Source organism: Carassius carassius, chromosome 13 (assembly GCF_963082965.1).
Source record: "Carassius carassius chromosome 13, fCarCar2.1, whole genome shotgun sequence".
Taxonomy (NCBI): Eukaryota; Metazoa; Chordata; class Actinopteri; order Cypriniformes; family Cyprinidae; genus Carassius; species Carassius carassius.
The window spans coordinates 32,817,132-32,833,017 of NC_081767.1; the positions used below are offsets into that span (position 1 = coordinate 32,817,132).

At 35.6% G+C, this 15,886-nt stretch overlaps 1 protein-coding gene across 2 annotated transcripts in view; it reads left to right on the forward strand.

Annotated features, from left to right (window-relative positions):
* Positions 1–15,886, forward strand: part of LOC132156379 (serine/threonine-protein kinase PAK 1-like) — a 51,181-nt gene that overhangs the window by 774 nt on the left and 34,521 nt on the right. The window lies entirely within an intron of this gene.

The following is a 15,886-nucleotide window of genomic DNA, read 5'->3' on the forward strand; positions in this document are numbered from 1 at the left end:
GTTTTATTTGACAAATAATAAAATCTGTAATATTAATACCATATAATTCAAGTTATTATTACTATTAATTATTATATTTATTATTCTTAGTTCAATATTAATATTAATAATGATTGCAATATTTATTCTTTAATATATAATTTTAGATATGTAAAATGTAATATATTTTAATGTGTATTTATAATGTTTTATTTGACAAAAATACAATATGTAATAAAGAGTAGGCTACTACTTAATTTATTTGTTTAATTTAATTAAATACACAAATATATTCAAGATATATTAATATTAAATATAAAAACGACACAATTAATTCTTTTTTATTATTAGTTTTCATTATTATTATTATTATTATAGCAAGGCTTGCATCTATTATTGTGTGTTTTCATTTTTGGTGTAGTTTATCAATTTATTTAAAACATTATGAATATTGTTGGCTCTTTGATGAATTGCTTCTGTTCCTTTTGGATATTAGCATCTTCAACATGCATAAATGTAAATGTTGAAAAAAGGGCCTATAGTTACCCAGCAGTCTGAAAATGCTAATTCAGTATTTACACTGCTGGGCGTGTAGAGCGGTTCATGACGGTCACTGTGTTCATACTGCACAAATGAGAAATCTGTAGTCAAAAAATACTACAGGATTGCATATAGATATTGTATTATATTTTGGAAAACAATATTGCGTTCTACTGAATGAAGTGTCATTGGGAAATTCCGGTTTTCTAGTGAGTGTTTGGTTCTTTTCGGATAGTGTCCAAATTATGATTTAAATACCATTAGCTTTCCTTCAGGATTTTTGAACCTTTTCAGCGGTTGAAATACATTGGGCTTCCTTTTGCATTAAATGTAATGAAAATAAAACGTGTTGGCTCTTAATATGCTGAACCTTTCACAAGTGCATGTGTTTATGAAGAAGCATAAATTCAGAATGAGGTTTTTAGGGTTATACGTGTGGTTTTATTACAGCGCTGTTGTTAGTATGTTTTCATTACAGATGGTGGATTTGTGTCACATGCTGTAGATGATAGTGTAAGTGTAAGATAAGAGCAGCGGGCAGTGGTTCAGCTTGCTTTGGACTGAACTGGGTCACATTTATCAGTAAAAACCTTAAACCGGTTAAGTCAGGTGCATTTCTTCAGGGATATTACACCTGGCTCTGATATCTGTAAATGGCCTGCTGAAAATAGAAATACCTCACATATGTGCTTAAAAGGTAAAGAGGAAACAACAAGCGGCTCTAATGCTTTCACTTCTGTACGAACCAAGTGACTTTTAATCAGTCTGGGATCTAGTTTAAGGAGGATTTTCAATCTCATAATGTCATTGTTTAAGGGTATTTCTTCCATGACAACTCAACTCTCTAAGAGTTTAGCATGGTAATATACATGGCAATGTGAGTGTGTTTGGTCTTTGTGAAATAGACTTGCAGCTGCCAGTACATCCATGACATGATGCTGAGGGCACATCATGCTGGGGGCACCTCTTATCTATATAAGATATAAAACAACACATGGAATCACCCCACAGCAGATCTGTACAGGTGGAGCTGGGGAAGGTGGTGGGTAGCAGAGTTTTTGAATGTTTGAGCAGCCAGCTCATTGGCTGCTGATACCAAAAGAACCAATCAGATGCGCCACGTGAATAATGATGTCATTATGCCAGAATGAGTTAGAACCTATCAGCCTGCACCATTTAGTGTTTCATGATTTTTTACAAATATTTTTTTAGCAATGAGATGGCATCGTTGTGTTGCATGTTTGGTGGAATGCCTATCAGTCTATTTTGGTCTAGGTGTGATGTAAGCATTTTTGTATGTGGGTCACTGATTGCTTGAAAGCACATGCAGGTCTGACGATCTTTAGATAGTAATCAGTATCTTTTTTTGCGTGGGGGGGGGGGTGTTGTGCTGTCAGAGTGAAGTGGGGGTCGGTGACTGTGAAATTGGCACCATTGGGTCACACATCATCATATGCTTTCGGTAACACCCTGTTTTTCATCCCAAAACACGGGACAAAAAGGCAACCACCTCCTCACATACCCTCCAGATGTGCATTTAGCCCAGAAGTGCGGCTGTGACTTCATGCTCATTGTTATGTGAGTGTGCCTGAATGTACTTTATGATCGTTTGGCATTTTACAGTAAAAAAAAAAAAAAAAAGATAAGCAGGAGATTTCTCCTATCAGTACATATGCATTGTCTGTCTTTGGTTTTTAGGGCACTTAATTTGTCTCTCAGGAAATTATGCAATGTATGGTGAAAGGATGATGTTAAAATTTATAATTTAAAGGTCAAATAACACACCTGGGGCCTCATGGATAAAAATTGTGCTATCTGGATAAAACTAGGACATTCTATTCCAAATATGAAGACTACACACACATGTCAGAATCTGTGCATGCATGCACAGATTTGTTATATATAATTATATATAATAAATATACTTATATAACTTAAATTCAGATTTATTTTTTATTTGTTTATGTTTTTGCCCATGCAAAACTCGTCACTATGATTCTAGAGTGTCATGGATGGTTGTCAAATCAGAAGCTAGTACCTTCAAGCTGCTATAAATGATATTTTTAAATAGCCTTTATGATTATTTTGGAAATTCATTATAGGCTTAAATTTGGGGTTGGAAAACTTAAAAAAAATGTTTTTGAAAGAAGTCTCTTGTTTACTAAGGCTTTATTTATTTGAAAACAGTACAGTAAAAACAGTAAAATTGGGAAATATTATTGCAATTTAAAATATCTGTTTTCTCTGTGAATATACATTAAAATGTATTTATTGCTGTGATCAAAGCTGAATTTTCAGCACCATTACTCCAGTCTTCAGTTTCACATGATCCTTCAGAAATAATTCTAATGCTAAATGTAATAAATATGCATATTTGCTGAAGAAGAATATTAATTGATATAAAAAAGCCTTTTGACAATAGTATGCATGTGCTCCTAATTTGATTATAGAAATAATGGAAGAACCATGGCAGAGTAGAAAAAAGAGGTCACTGATGCGAGTAGAAGCATGTGGGAATATTCTTTTTCCTGGTCTCTCTGTGAGTGTTACTAACAAAAGCAAGAATGCGGAGTGTGTTAGCCAGTTACAGCAGCGGACAATGCAGCTGCAGGGATTGGAATAAAAAGTTTTTTTTTCTTAACGTCACGTCCTTAAAGAAAAGCATTGTCACACAGGAAGAGTGTGGGAGTCATTGGTGGGCTCCTGTGGTCTGATCTGGCTCCTTTGATGTCAGTGGGCAGATTTTCATTTGACCACTTAAAGGTGTCATAAAACGAGCAGCCTTGATCCTTGATCTTTTGAAATGGTTCATTGTACTATGATTATGAAACTACGCTGAAATAACGTCTCACTCCACCTACCTTTAAAGATAAACAATGCTTAATTGGTGCTCAAAAACAGTTTTTATAAAGTCTTAAGCATCTCATAATTGCATTGAAATTCATGTTGCTCTTGTTATGCACGATTATAGTAAACTTTCTATGTGTCTTAAAAATTGGCGTTGCTCAGGATGTGTATAACAAGAACTGGATGTAATGTTCAGAAACAGGAGTGCATAAACTAATTTACTTCTGCAAATCCAGTCCGTGGATCCTCTGAAGCATGATTGAGTGAGTTTGTAGCATGCGTTCGGTTTTGAATTTGCATTCCTGTGGCCCAGTTTTTCCTGGCTTTTTAATGGTTATGCAATACCTGTCATTGTAGGTTATCGTCTCTGTGAGAGGCCCCGAATCACATCAGAAGAAATGAGCTGCAGTGTTTCTGCTCGCTTTTCTTGTTCCAACCCCTGTCATTCAACCCAGCTCCTCCTCTTCCTCGCCCTTCGTTTGTGTAATCACACGATGACTTAACGTATATGCAATTATATCATTAAAGCACCAAAACATGTCTAAAGCATATGAAGTGAATGAACTCGTTCAGTGACTGTTGGAGGAACTGGAGCACTGAGTGAGTTGATTCAGCACAGGATCACATACGCCGTTATTGTGGCTCATTTCGTGCCAGAGACTGTCAGGTGTCCGAAAGTGAGTTTTGTTTGAGTAACTTGTAGATCTGTGCTGCTTGAGCCACAAACTGTTTCAGATGATTCAGTCCAATTTGGTGAACTAGTTCATTCAGTTCACAAAAAAAAGAATCGGTTCAAATGAATGATTCCTTCGTGAATCGGACATCACTCCTGACTGTTTGCCTAAAGCTCGGGATAATGAGTGGCCCCCCCTGGCCCACCCAATCAGAGGCTTGGCCCACCCTGGCCCCACACCACATAACAGCCAATCACAAAATTAGTGCGATATTCAATTAATCTCCAGATAGTTTATTTTCTAATTTCTGCCCAACCCCCTATTTTTTCCCTCCGAGACAGACAGACTTAGCTCATTCACTTCGCAACCTTTGAGGTAAACGGACGTGCTGAATTATAAAGCAATAAACGACAGTAACAGCCTTCTCTGAAAATGACACGTTCGTTTCGACAAATTTTCGAAACTGGAAAGCATTAGAACGTGACCGTGATCTTCAAAAACATCCATGCAGCCAAGCTCATTTACAAGCCTCGACCTCATGGTCAGAGTTTTGCCCCCGATCGGTGTCAGGGGAGACCGTAGCATGTTTGCTCGGCCCCCAACAGATAGAAAAGAATCGCTATTACATAAAAAGCATGGCAGGTGTTGTGAAGTTTTTAGCAGTCAATGAGCTTCCACTACGCGGGGATAGTGAAACATGTGACAGTGAGGAAGATTGTATAGCTGCGGGGCTTTTTGCCAAGTTGTTTAAGTACACGTTGGAAAAAGATAAATACCTGGCTGAAATTACATTAGGTATCCCACAAAATGCAAAGTACACTTTCAAAACCATCCAAAACGAAGTGATTGAAATTTTGGCATCCGTGGTTCTGAAAAATAAATAAAACAGAAATATGACACTGCTGATTCAGCTGCATTCTGTTTGAAAAGTTATGCCACAAGGGATCGGTGCAACACTCAATGAAAATTTGTCCGTTATAATTCGTTTTGTGTGCAATGGTGTGCCAGAGGAACATCTGATTGGCTTGTTCGAACTCCAGCAGCTTGATGCAGATTACAACTACTGAAATTACAACACTTGTCTGAATCAGGATACAGTGCTGATAATATAATGAGCCAGTGTTATGATGGAGCATCAGTGAAGAGTGGGGTGCGAGGTGGTGTTCAGGCTTTATTACAACAAAGGTTGGGCAGGCATATCCCCTACATCCACTGCTATAAGCACCAGCATCACCTCACTGTCATACATGCGATTCAAAGTGAACCTTGTGCTAAAAGATTCTTTGACTTGTCAGGCTCCCTGCACTCTCTTTTCAGGCATCATTTTGTCTCTCAGAGATACAATTGCCCGTATCTCAAAAAACTGTTGGAAATCTAAGTTATTATGAAGTCACAAAATGTGTGGTGGTAATGATAATGAGAAAGTCATTCTTGACATTCTTTTTAAGGTTTCCAATGATGATAATGCATCAGTTGACCTTGCAAAAGAATCATCCGGGCTTCTCTCTCAGCTGAAACCATGCCATTTTTTTAAAAATTGGCAAATTTCTCATACATCATCTCGCCATTTTAAAACCAGCTAATGCCATCCTACAGTCTCAGCATGTTGATTTGTGCAGTGCAGCTGAAGTTGTGCGGGGATGTCTTGGTGCACTGAAAAATCTCAGAGAAAAATGACATTGAATTTCAGTAGTACTGCGCTGACATGTCTACTGTTGGGCCCTCACCAAAACGTGAGTGTGAATCCCTCCTATGGTGACTCTGTCATTTTTGCACCTTTAGGGCAAGAAGGGCAGTGAGGTTCTGAATGTGCCACTGCAGCTTTAAGACGACAGATGTTGAACATACTAGATACAGCTGTATCAGAGATAGAAAACAGGTTTTCCACAAAGAATTTACAGCTGATGCAAGCCCTCTCAGGTTTAATGCCAATATCCAACAAATTTCTTGACATCCAGTTGCTTGACCCTCTCTGTAGTTTTGCTGGGGTTGCAAAAACTGAACTCCAGAATGAAATTCTTGATGCCAGACCAATGCTGTCCAAAAAACTTCCATCTGATGCTGAATGTTCTGCTGTTTGCAAACTCTTGCAGGAATACAAAGATGCATTTGCAGGTCTTCATAAATTGTATGTATCTGCTATGGTCATGGGTGTCTCTACTGCTTCATGTGAGAGCACATTTTCTACTCTGGCAAGAATTTGGACACCATTCCGCCGAACAATGCTTCATGAGAGGAAAAAAAAACCTTGTGCTTTTAGCTCATGAAAAAGCAATAACACATGAACTGGACATGGATGAGTTTTTTAACAGATTTCTATAAAATGAGTAGAAAGCTAATGCTGTAAATATTATAGTGACAGAAGTAGATATGTTTTAAGACCTGCCCTGTTTTCCTAAAATCTAAAGTCACTAAACGAATACAAGATCTATTGTGTGGTTTAAAAAAAAAATCCTAAATATAAGCCTACATAAGATTGTAAATAAAATATAAATAAATAAATAAATAATGTACAAAATAACAATGGCCAATAATCTGTAATTGTATACTATATTAACAGACGTGAGAATAATTCTTAAGAAAAACAGCATTTCAGATAAAAAAAACATTTTTAGTTTGTAACAAGTTTGTTTTAGTTGATGTAATTAGTTATTTTAAAAGAACTGCCCCTTTCTTATCAAATCTTAATAGATACGATCTGTTAAGGGGGTCAAAAAAAATTACAAATGCAAAATGAGAATGTAAAAATAATGAGTAACATTTTCATTTTTGGGTCAACTATCCCTTAAAGAACTCCAAGTTCCAAACTTAGTGATCTACCAAACAGGATGGTATTTTAAGGCATCATAAGTGACATTAAACTGGTTATGAACATCAGCCAAACACTTATATTAAGAGCATGCATAAGGATTTCTATTTCCAGTTAGGAAGCTGTCTTAGAAGTAACCTTAGACAGCAAGAGTCTGTCCACCTGTTTCACATCACACAGATGCTTTGTGTGTCAGTCATTGTTCGAAATGGAAAATACCTGGATGAGTCTCATGAGTCTGACTCACTCTTGACCTCTCAACCAGCACATGGCATGGACGGGAAGCTTGAGTTCTCCTAAACTCTGTCTCTAGGTTAATGACTAATTAAATAAGCTTCCTTTTTCTTATTTTAGAGATGACTCTACTCTGTCATCACTCATATTCCAGCTGAATCCTTTATGAACTTCATTTTCACTTCCCCACAGCATGAACCATAAAACATCTCACTCACTCTAATGTGACTAAGAGCTATAAAAGAGTCCACATGCACATTTCATCCAATAGCATCCAACGTTCAGAAAGGGCCCACAGTTCTCAAAGTTCATTGGTTGATTTTCATAAGTTAACTTCCTGTTAAGATTAAATGTGCATGCAAACATCACTCATAATGTTTATTGGTGAATGTTTAAGCTTACAAAAATGTCAGGCGTACTTTGACCTAATGGTTGATTAAGTGACATAATAAAGCACAGATATTACTGGGTTGTGAGGATCACAAATCTTTTAAAAGTTCCCATTAAATAGTTTAGCATATTAAAAGAGGAAGCTGGGACATAATTAGACTATTGCTCCGAAAATTATATTTAAAATGTATGTATATTTATAAAATCATTCAAATGTTTGGGCTGGGAAGATTTTTTTATTTGTATTGTTTTTGGAAATAAGTCTCTTCTGCTCAAAAGGGCTGCATTTATTCGATCAAAAAGAGTAAAATCAGTGAAAAATTATTACAATTTAAAATAACTGATTTCTTTTTGAATACATATTAAAATGCAATTTATTTTTGTGATGCAAAGCTGAATTTTAAATCATCATTACTTTATCTCTTACACTATCCTTCAGAAATCAATCTAATATGCTGATTTGCTGTTAAGAAAATATTTCCGATAATTATGAATGTTCAGAACAGTTGTGTTGCACAATACTTCAGTGGAAACTGTGATACATTTTAATAGGTTCTTTAATAGCCTTTAATTAATATCATACTTCAGCAAATAAATACATGTGTGATGTACGTACAGTACATACAAGCATCAAACTGATCAATCAATCTGACAACTTGTGGCTTAAATAGATGCAATGTGGATGCTTTCCAAAATACACACGTCCTTTGCAACCAATTAATTTTGAATTTTTATTTTGCATGTCTGCAAAAAGCATATTTTGTCCGGAGCACACTATAGCATGACCTCAAAGGTGGAACAACGTCTCAGAGCCTTGTTTAGTACGGTCTGTGTGAGCTGAATGACAGACCTCGGTCTGAGGAAGCTGTGCTGTGTGTAAACAGAACAGGGATTTGTCAGATCTCATGATTAGATTTAAGCTTAATGCTTTAATTACAAGAATAAACAGCTAGAATTCATTATCAGGAACACTTCCTTGTTTATTTGAACCCATTCACCTCAACTGAGCCGGAAAGAGAATTGATTAGTTCATCTCATGAGTCTTTCGGGTCTCGGGTCGAGTTTGACTCGTTCCTTAATCACGTGACAGACCCATACACTATTTCTGACATTTCTGTCACTGTGTTTTTGTTACTGTTTGTTGAGGATCTGTGGTTTGTTATTATTTTATAAATAAATAAAACCCTGTTATAAATAAAATATTGATTAATTTGTCTTTTTGACTGTCTATCGGTAAATAAACACTAGGCTATATAATAATATAATAATTCAAGCTTACAATAAAAAGTATTTATACTAGTTTGTTCATTTTTACTCCAATTTTGAGTTTGCTAGTATAATAATTGCTTTTCTTGACATATTGGTGTAATATATGTATAAGAAGATTGCTCAAAAAAGGACATAATGACATATACATTAAAAGCAAATAAAATTTTGAATTTGAATTATTAATGTTAGTTTAAAACATTAAGGTTATGATAACTTCAGCTTTAACAGTTTTAACCCAGCTCAGAGTGAGGAGGATACTTCAGATCCTGGTGCGACTGCCAGTGCAGGGGCCATGTTTTGGGAAGACTTTGACGAGAGGGTAGCAAGCTTGAGGCCTTCTGCTACCTCTTCTAAGACCTCAGATGCTATAAAGGTGCAGGCCTACCTTGCAGAGCCACTCTTACCCCGCACATCAGACCCTCTGGCCCGGTGGAGGAGATGTTCACCAGTATACAAAAGCCTTTCTGAAGTCACAAAGACAAGACTTTGCATTGTGGCCACATCTGTGCCATCTGAAAGAATTTTTTCTAAAACTGGGCAGATTATCTCAGATAGAAGAAACAGACTCAGCCCATCCAAGGTCAGGGAGCTTGTTTTTTTTTAATGCAAACATGCCTTAAAGCAAGTCCTAAAAATATAGCCACAGTGTGTTATTTATTTTAAAGCTTATTTATTTTTATTTATTTAGAAAAAGACTAGCTTGTTGTGCAATATTTTTGTTGTTGTTGTGATTTTAAAGGTAATTTGTCATATGTTACAAAAGTATGGTTTATACAGACAATCTGATTTTATAATTACTCTAGCCAATGTTGTCACATCACGGGACAAAAGAACGAACAACCCGACCGAACAACCCGAAGAACCGAAAGATTAACTAATCAATTCTCTCTCCGACTCAATACTGCATTCTTTTACTGTCTATGGTTTTAGCGTATGGGGCTGTCACGTGATTAAGGAATGACTCGAACCGACCCGATGACTCATGAGATGAACTAATCAATTCTCTTTCCGGCTCATATTGCATTAGAGTTGTGACGTTCGCGAACGAACCGATTCTTTTGAACGGCTCATAAACATGAACGATGGGAGCCGAGTCGCGGCTGGAGGGGAGCCGTTCTTTCTGTCTTTCTTTTTTCCTATGCGTTTCACACAGATGCAAACAAATGAGCTCCCCCGCGAGACAGAACAGTTATGGGGGAGGGGCGCACCCAGCGCAGGCAAACCCTTTATAGCGTGATGATATTAGTTATTAGTTGTGCACGCATCCTTCACGTGACTACTCCAGTGGAAAAAAACCCTGCATGCCTCTGTCATTGGGTAGGAGCGTTGAAAAAAGCTGTTTTGCACAGACATTCATTGCAGCCCACTTTGTTATTGTTCATTGACTTGAAGTGGCTGATGTCCTATTTGCAAAGTTTACAGTAGTAGTAGTATGTAGACATTTCCATTTTATTTATTTTAATTTTATCTACTTTAAATATTTTTCTATCAAAATGTTCTTGTGTGATAACAATGTTCTTGTGTGGAAGTGTTTGTAGTAAAAGCTGTTTTGCACAGAAATTCATTGCAGCTGGCTTTGTTTTTGATGTTTATTCGTGAGTAGGTATTGTATGAATAACATAAGTCAACGTAGCTTTACACACACACACTTTGTACTAAAGGTAAATCCAAAATAGTGATGTCACTGTCTAAGCAGAGGGATTTGTGCAACCCTATGGAATATAGTCCACACATGACAAATGAGGTAAAAATCAATATTTCAGAATAATTCAAACTCAGATATTGGTGTGTAATATCTGAGTTTTAATTATTTGACTACAAATCTCACCTCATCATTCTTCCCAGTGATTATTTCCAGGATAAACTGAGATGCCTCCAAGCTTCTTAAAACTGACTAAATATTTAAAAGAGCCAAAAGAGCCGTTCTTTTGAACGGCTCTTTGAAAGGAACGGATCGCGAAGATCCGGATCCCCTCAAAGAGCCATAAATCCCATCACTATATTGCATTTGTTTTAGCGTATGTGGCTGTCACGTGATTAAGGAACGAGTCAAAAACCCGATAGACCCGAACTATGAACTAATCAATTCTCTTTCCGGCTCATATTGCATTGGTTTTAGCGTATGTGGCTGTCACGTGATTAAGGAACGAGTCAAAACCCCGAAAGACCCGAACTATGAACTAATCAATTCTCTTTCCGGCTCAGACTGCATTGGGTTAGCGTATGGGGCTGTCACGTAATTAAGGAACGAGTCAAAAACCCGATAGACCCGAACTATGAACTAATCAATTCTCTTTCCGGCTCAAGACTGCATTGACTGACAGGTGAAACACTACTACTAGAACAGAACCTATAGAATAATGCGCATGCGCGACTGAACGAATCACTCCCCGAGACGACTCGTTCTTCCCGAGTCACATTAAAGATTCGTTCAAAATGAACGAATCGTTCAAGAACGACACATCACTAGTGGAGAAAGGCTGGTAATGATCAGGGTTTTCTGGTGAAAGAAACTTGAACACAAGTGGACTTCAGGGATATAATAAAGTGCTGTGAATGTGTAAAATCGAGGCCCTTTGCAGAGTGAAGAAAGAGCATTATGTGCGTGCTCCTCCGCTGGAGCGCTTCAATCCCAGCATGCCATGCACGCGCGTGTGCATTATTCAGCAGGTTGTCATGGCGATGGTTACCTCTGAGTATTGGGCTTCATGAGGGAGGAGCTGGACAGCTGGTGAATAGAGACAGCTGCGTCACGGATTCCCCTCGTTTACAGAAGAACTGTGTGTGTGTGTGTGTGAGGGATGTGAGAGCCAGTTTAGTTAGATTTAGTGGATTTCATAATTATGGCATATAGTGCTTTTTATTTATTTATTAATATTTATAAATGTTTTTTTTTGCATTTATAAAAGCAAAATATAGTGCACAATATTATTTATTTATTAATGCAATATACGTATGACATATCAATAGTTGTTTATTTATTTATAAAAACAAAGTATATGTTATTTTTTTTATTTTGCCTATAAGGATTTTTTTTTTTTTTTTCTTAGAAGTGAAGTGACATTCAGCCAAGTATGGTGACCCATACTCAGAATTTGTGCTCTGCATTTAACCCATCCGAAATGCACACACACAGAGCAGTGAACACACACACACACACACTGTGAGCACACACCCGGAGCAGTGGGCAGCCATTTATGCTGGGGGTTCGATGCCTTGCTCAAGGGCACCTAAGTCGTGGTATTGAAGGTGGAGAGAGAACTGTACATGCACTCCCCCCACCCACAATTCCTGCCGGCCCGGGACTCGAACCCACAACCTTTCGATTGGGAGTCTGACTCTCTAACCATTAGGCCACGACTTCCCCTTTATGTATTTATTTATTTATTTATATATCAGTATTGAATTTATTAATTTTATTTTTTTGCATCTATAAAAGCTAAATGTAGTACAAAACATTATTTATTTATTTATTTATGCAATATAAGTATGGCATATCAGTAGTTGTTTTATTTAATTTATTAATTAATTTATAAAAATAAAATAAGTATTTGGTATTTTATTTATTTAAAAAAAAAATTGCCTAAAAGTATTTATGTATTTATTTATTCACTTAAAAGTAATATTATATGATTTATCAGTATTTATTTTATTTGCTTATTTATGTTTATTTTTTTGCATTTATAAAAGCAAAATATTGAACACAACATTATTTATTTATTAGTGCAATATAAGTATGGCATATCAGTAGTTATGTTATTTATTTTAATAAAATAAGCATATATGTATATATATATATATATTTATTTATTTTTTTTTTTTTTTCTTAAAATGATTTATGTATTCATTTGTTTTGCATTTATAAAAAAATATATAGTACGCTATATTAATTATATGGCATATCAGTAGTGATTTTATTTACTTATCTATTTATTTATTAAAACAAAATATGTATGTAGTGCATCAGTATTTTATTCATTCATTCATTCATTCACCTTTCAGTATTTGTTTATAAAAGCAATAGTATATAATCCAACTGAATATGTCTGAGTGTGTATATGTGTGTGTGTGGACTGTGGACTCTTTGTTTGCTCTGAAGATCCGGTGAGCATCACAGCTCGGCCTGTCAGACTCACACCATTAACTCCCAGAAGTGTCACACAGATCCTCTTCTTCCGTTGTCTTGTATTTCTTTCTCCCTCTTACAGACTGTAAGATCACACCCAGGTTCTGCTCTGCCCTTAATGGTTATCAGATGATTGAAGGGGTTTTGTGGGTTTACTGTAAGTCATCGGAGGGCTTCCCATCTCTCATGTGCTTTCATTGGCCATGTGAGAATTATATAAACCACACCTTGTTCACCTGCGAGTCTCTCAGCCATAAAAATCCTGCTGACACCATTCCTTTCTTCCAGCCGTCTGAAATCAAAGTTTGGCTCGGAGCTTTATGCACATTATTGATGGTCTTTAAGCAGGTAAATGCTTGAGTATTCTTCTCTATAGCTGTTATAGAGCCAGTTCTAGCAGCTCTACCAGGTCCAACTGAGTGCATGTTTGGTTGAGCCACCAAACAGGTGTGCATGCGCAGTTGGAGATGTTTTGGAGTTGACGTGCAACTCTGGTGCAACTGTGATTGGTGGGAAATCTGTTAGTCCATGCCAGATCATCATTCTTCAGTCAGACGCCCATCAATCACTCGCACACCCTGCATTCCCTGCAGTCCACACCATACTCAAAACACTCATGCTTATCCACTTAATAGTGATGGAGCCTGCCCAGTGCATTGTGGGAAAGCCTGTCTGAAGCACTTTATCTGCTTTTCCACTGATCTCTGCTCAAGAGTGCAGTAAAATCCTCCATCTGCTGACCTCTGAGGCTTCCATGCATTGAACGCTCTGAGTCCGAGTTCATGCTCTTGGTCTGTTGCAGGCATGATTTGTGTTTTCAGTGATGTGGTGTAACTGGTTTTGATGTGAGATGATGTGAAATAACCAGTTTATTTAGCTGCAGGAAACCCTGATGTATACTCAGACCTGTTTTCTTCCTGATTTCACCTCGGTTTTTCATGCACATACAGAACTGAGAGATATAGCTGTACTTCTATTATACATTTATCCATATTTTAATATAATAGTGATCATATTTATAATAATAACAATACTATTAGTACAAATGCTAATCATAATTGCATAAACATTTATATATGTTAAATGTAATGAAATTACAGGTTTTTGCAGGTTTTGTATAGTGTAAAATGTCTTATGTATTGTTTCCTTTTCCTATTAAGCTATTCTTTCATGTATTTTTATTTTCTTGTATTGATATGTGTGTTTTTTGTATTTTAGCACTTTGGCTATGAGATAAAAGGCATTGAGAATATATATATCTCATATATACTGTATATATTTTAATGGAAACTTCCAAAATCTTTGTGTGAACACCTTTTCATACTAGGTTGCATAAAAACGTTTTGGTCTGTTCCTCTGCTTTCAGTGCTATACCTGATACCTGTTTGCCAGGAGTGAAGCAGTCTGTGGGGGTTGATGATGAATAATAGAAATGCCTCTTCCTCCACTGGCTGTGCATTGTGTTCATTTCACTCCTAAATTCTCTCTCAAGCTCCCAAAATACAGCCGAAAGTTCATAGACATCAGAGAGAGTTTGTTCTGCATTTTTATGTTTTACAATGTTTAAATGTTATTTATTTGTATTTTTATTTATTTTGGGATTTATATATATATATATATATATATATATATATATATATATATATATATATATATATATATATATATATATATATATATATAGTAAGTGTGTGTGTGTGTGTGTATTTTTAATTGAATTTAATTTATTTTAAAATATGTATTTTATTATATATATATATATATATATATATATATATACAATAATATTTTTTTTATATTTATAATTTTTTTATATTTATACATTTTTACACAATACATATACACAATATTTTACATTCATACATATTTTAAACAATATTTGAATATTTATACATTTAATTGAGTAAAAATGAAATTATTATCAGTGTTTTCCAAGGCAAGCATTACTAGTAAGTATGAGGAGAGGTTTGCATTAAATTTGTGAATTGATCAGACGTTCAGATTTTCACCTGGTAGATGATTAAATCAGGTGACAGATAATTTTGCATAATTTCTGTATTCATTCATCACTTGCATATGACTGTAAAAATCTTGTTTTGTGAATCCATGGGTGGGGCAGGGAATGTTTTGCTCATGATGTCATGAGATTACTGCTCTTCCACGGGCCTTTAGAGAGAAAACAGAGACTTTTAGTTGGCTTTGAGTGAAAAGGCAGTCTGGGATGAATGCGATGGGACTTACATTTAGCTGACGTGTCTCCCATAAGCACTAGTAACATGATCAAAATTTAACTGTCTTTGGAATAAAAGCTGTTGTGTGTTTTTGTTTTTATGATCAGGTTTTACCTACTGTACATGAAGAGGACTAAATATTTCCTGCACAAGAACAGTAAAACCTGAAATCACCTGCGTAGTAGTGAGCAGCTAACGCCTCCTATGAGAAAATGCCTTTATAAATGCACACAATAATGCCTTACTGATAATCTTAAAATGCAAAAATGTTTGTGCATGAGTTCGAATTAGGGTTAGGGGATAAGAAATATCATTAGCTCCGTATAAAACAATAGAAATCAGTGTGTATTTATTTGTGCATAAAAGCAAAACAAGTATACAGTGTATCAGAAGTTATTATTTATGTTTTCAATTAATTATATATTTTTTATTTATATTGTTATTCAGTAGCATTGATGTGATTTGATTAATTTATTTTTAAAAGCAATATGGGACATCAGTATTTATTTATTTACAAAGACAAAAATAGTTATGTTAAATCAATAGTGATTTATTTATTTAACTATTAAAGCATAAGGTGTATTGTATTGTATAAGGCATGTCAGCAGCAATTGTATTTATTTCTAAAAGCAAAATAAATATATGTCATATCAGTACTGATTAATTATTTTTATATTATATATTTATTTTATCGCTAGTGATTATTTATTTATATATAGATTTAGGGGAGATTTATAGGAATATGCAGTGTACAGTAGAGATACTCTACTGTTTGAGGTTTGATAAG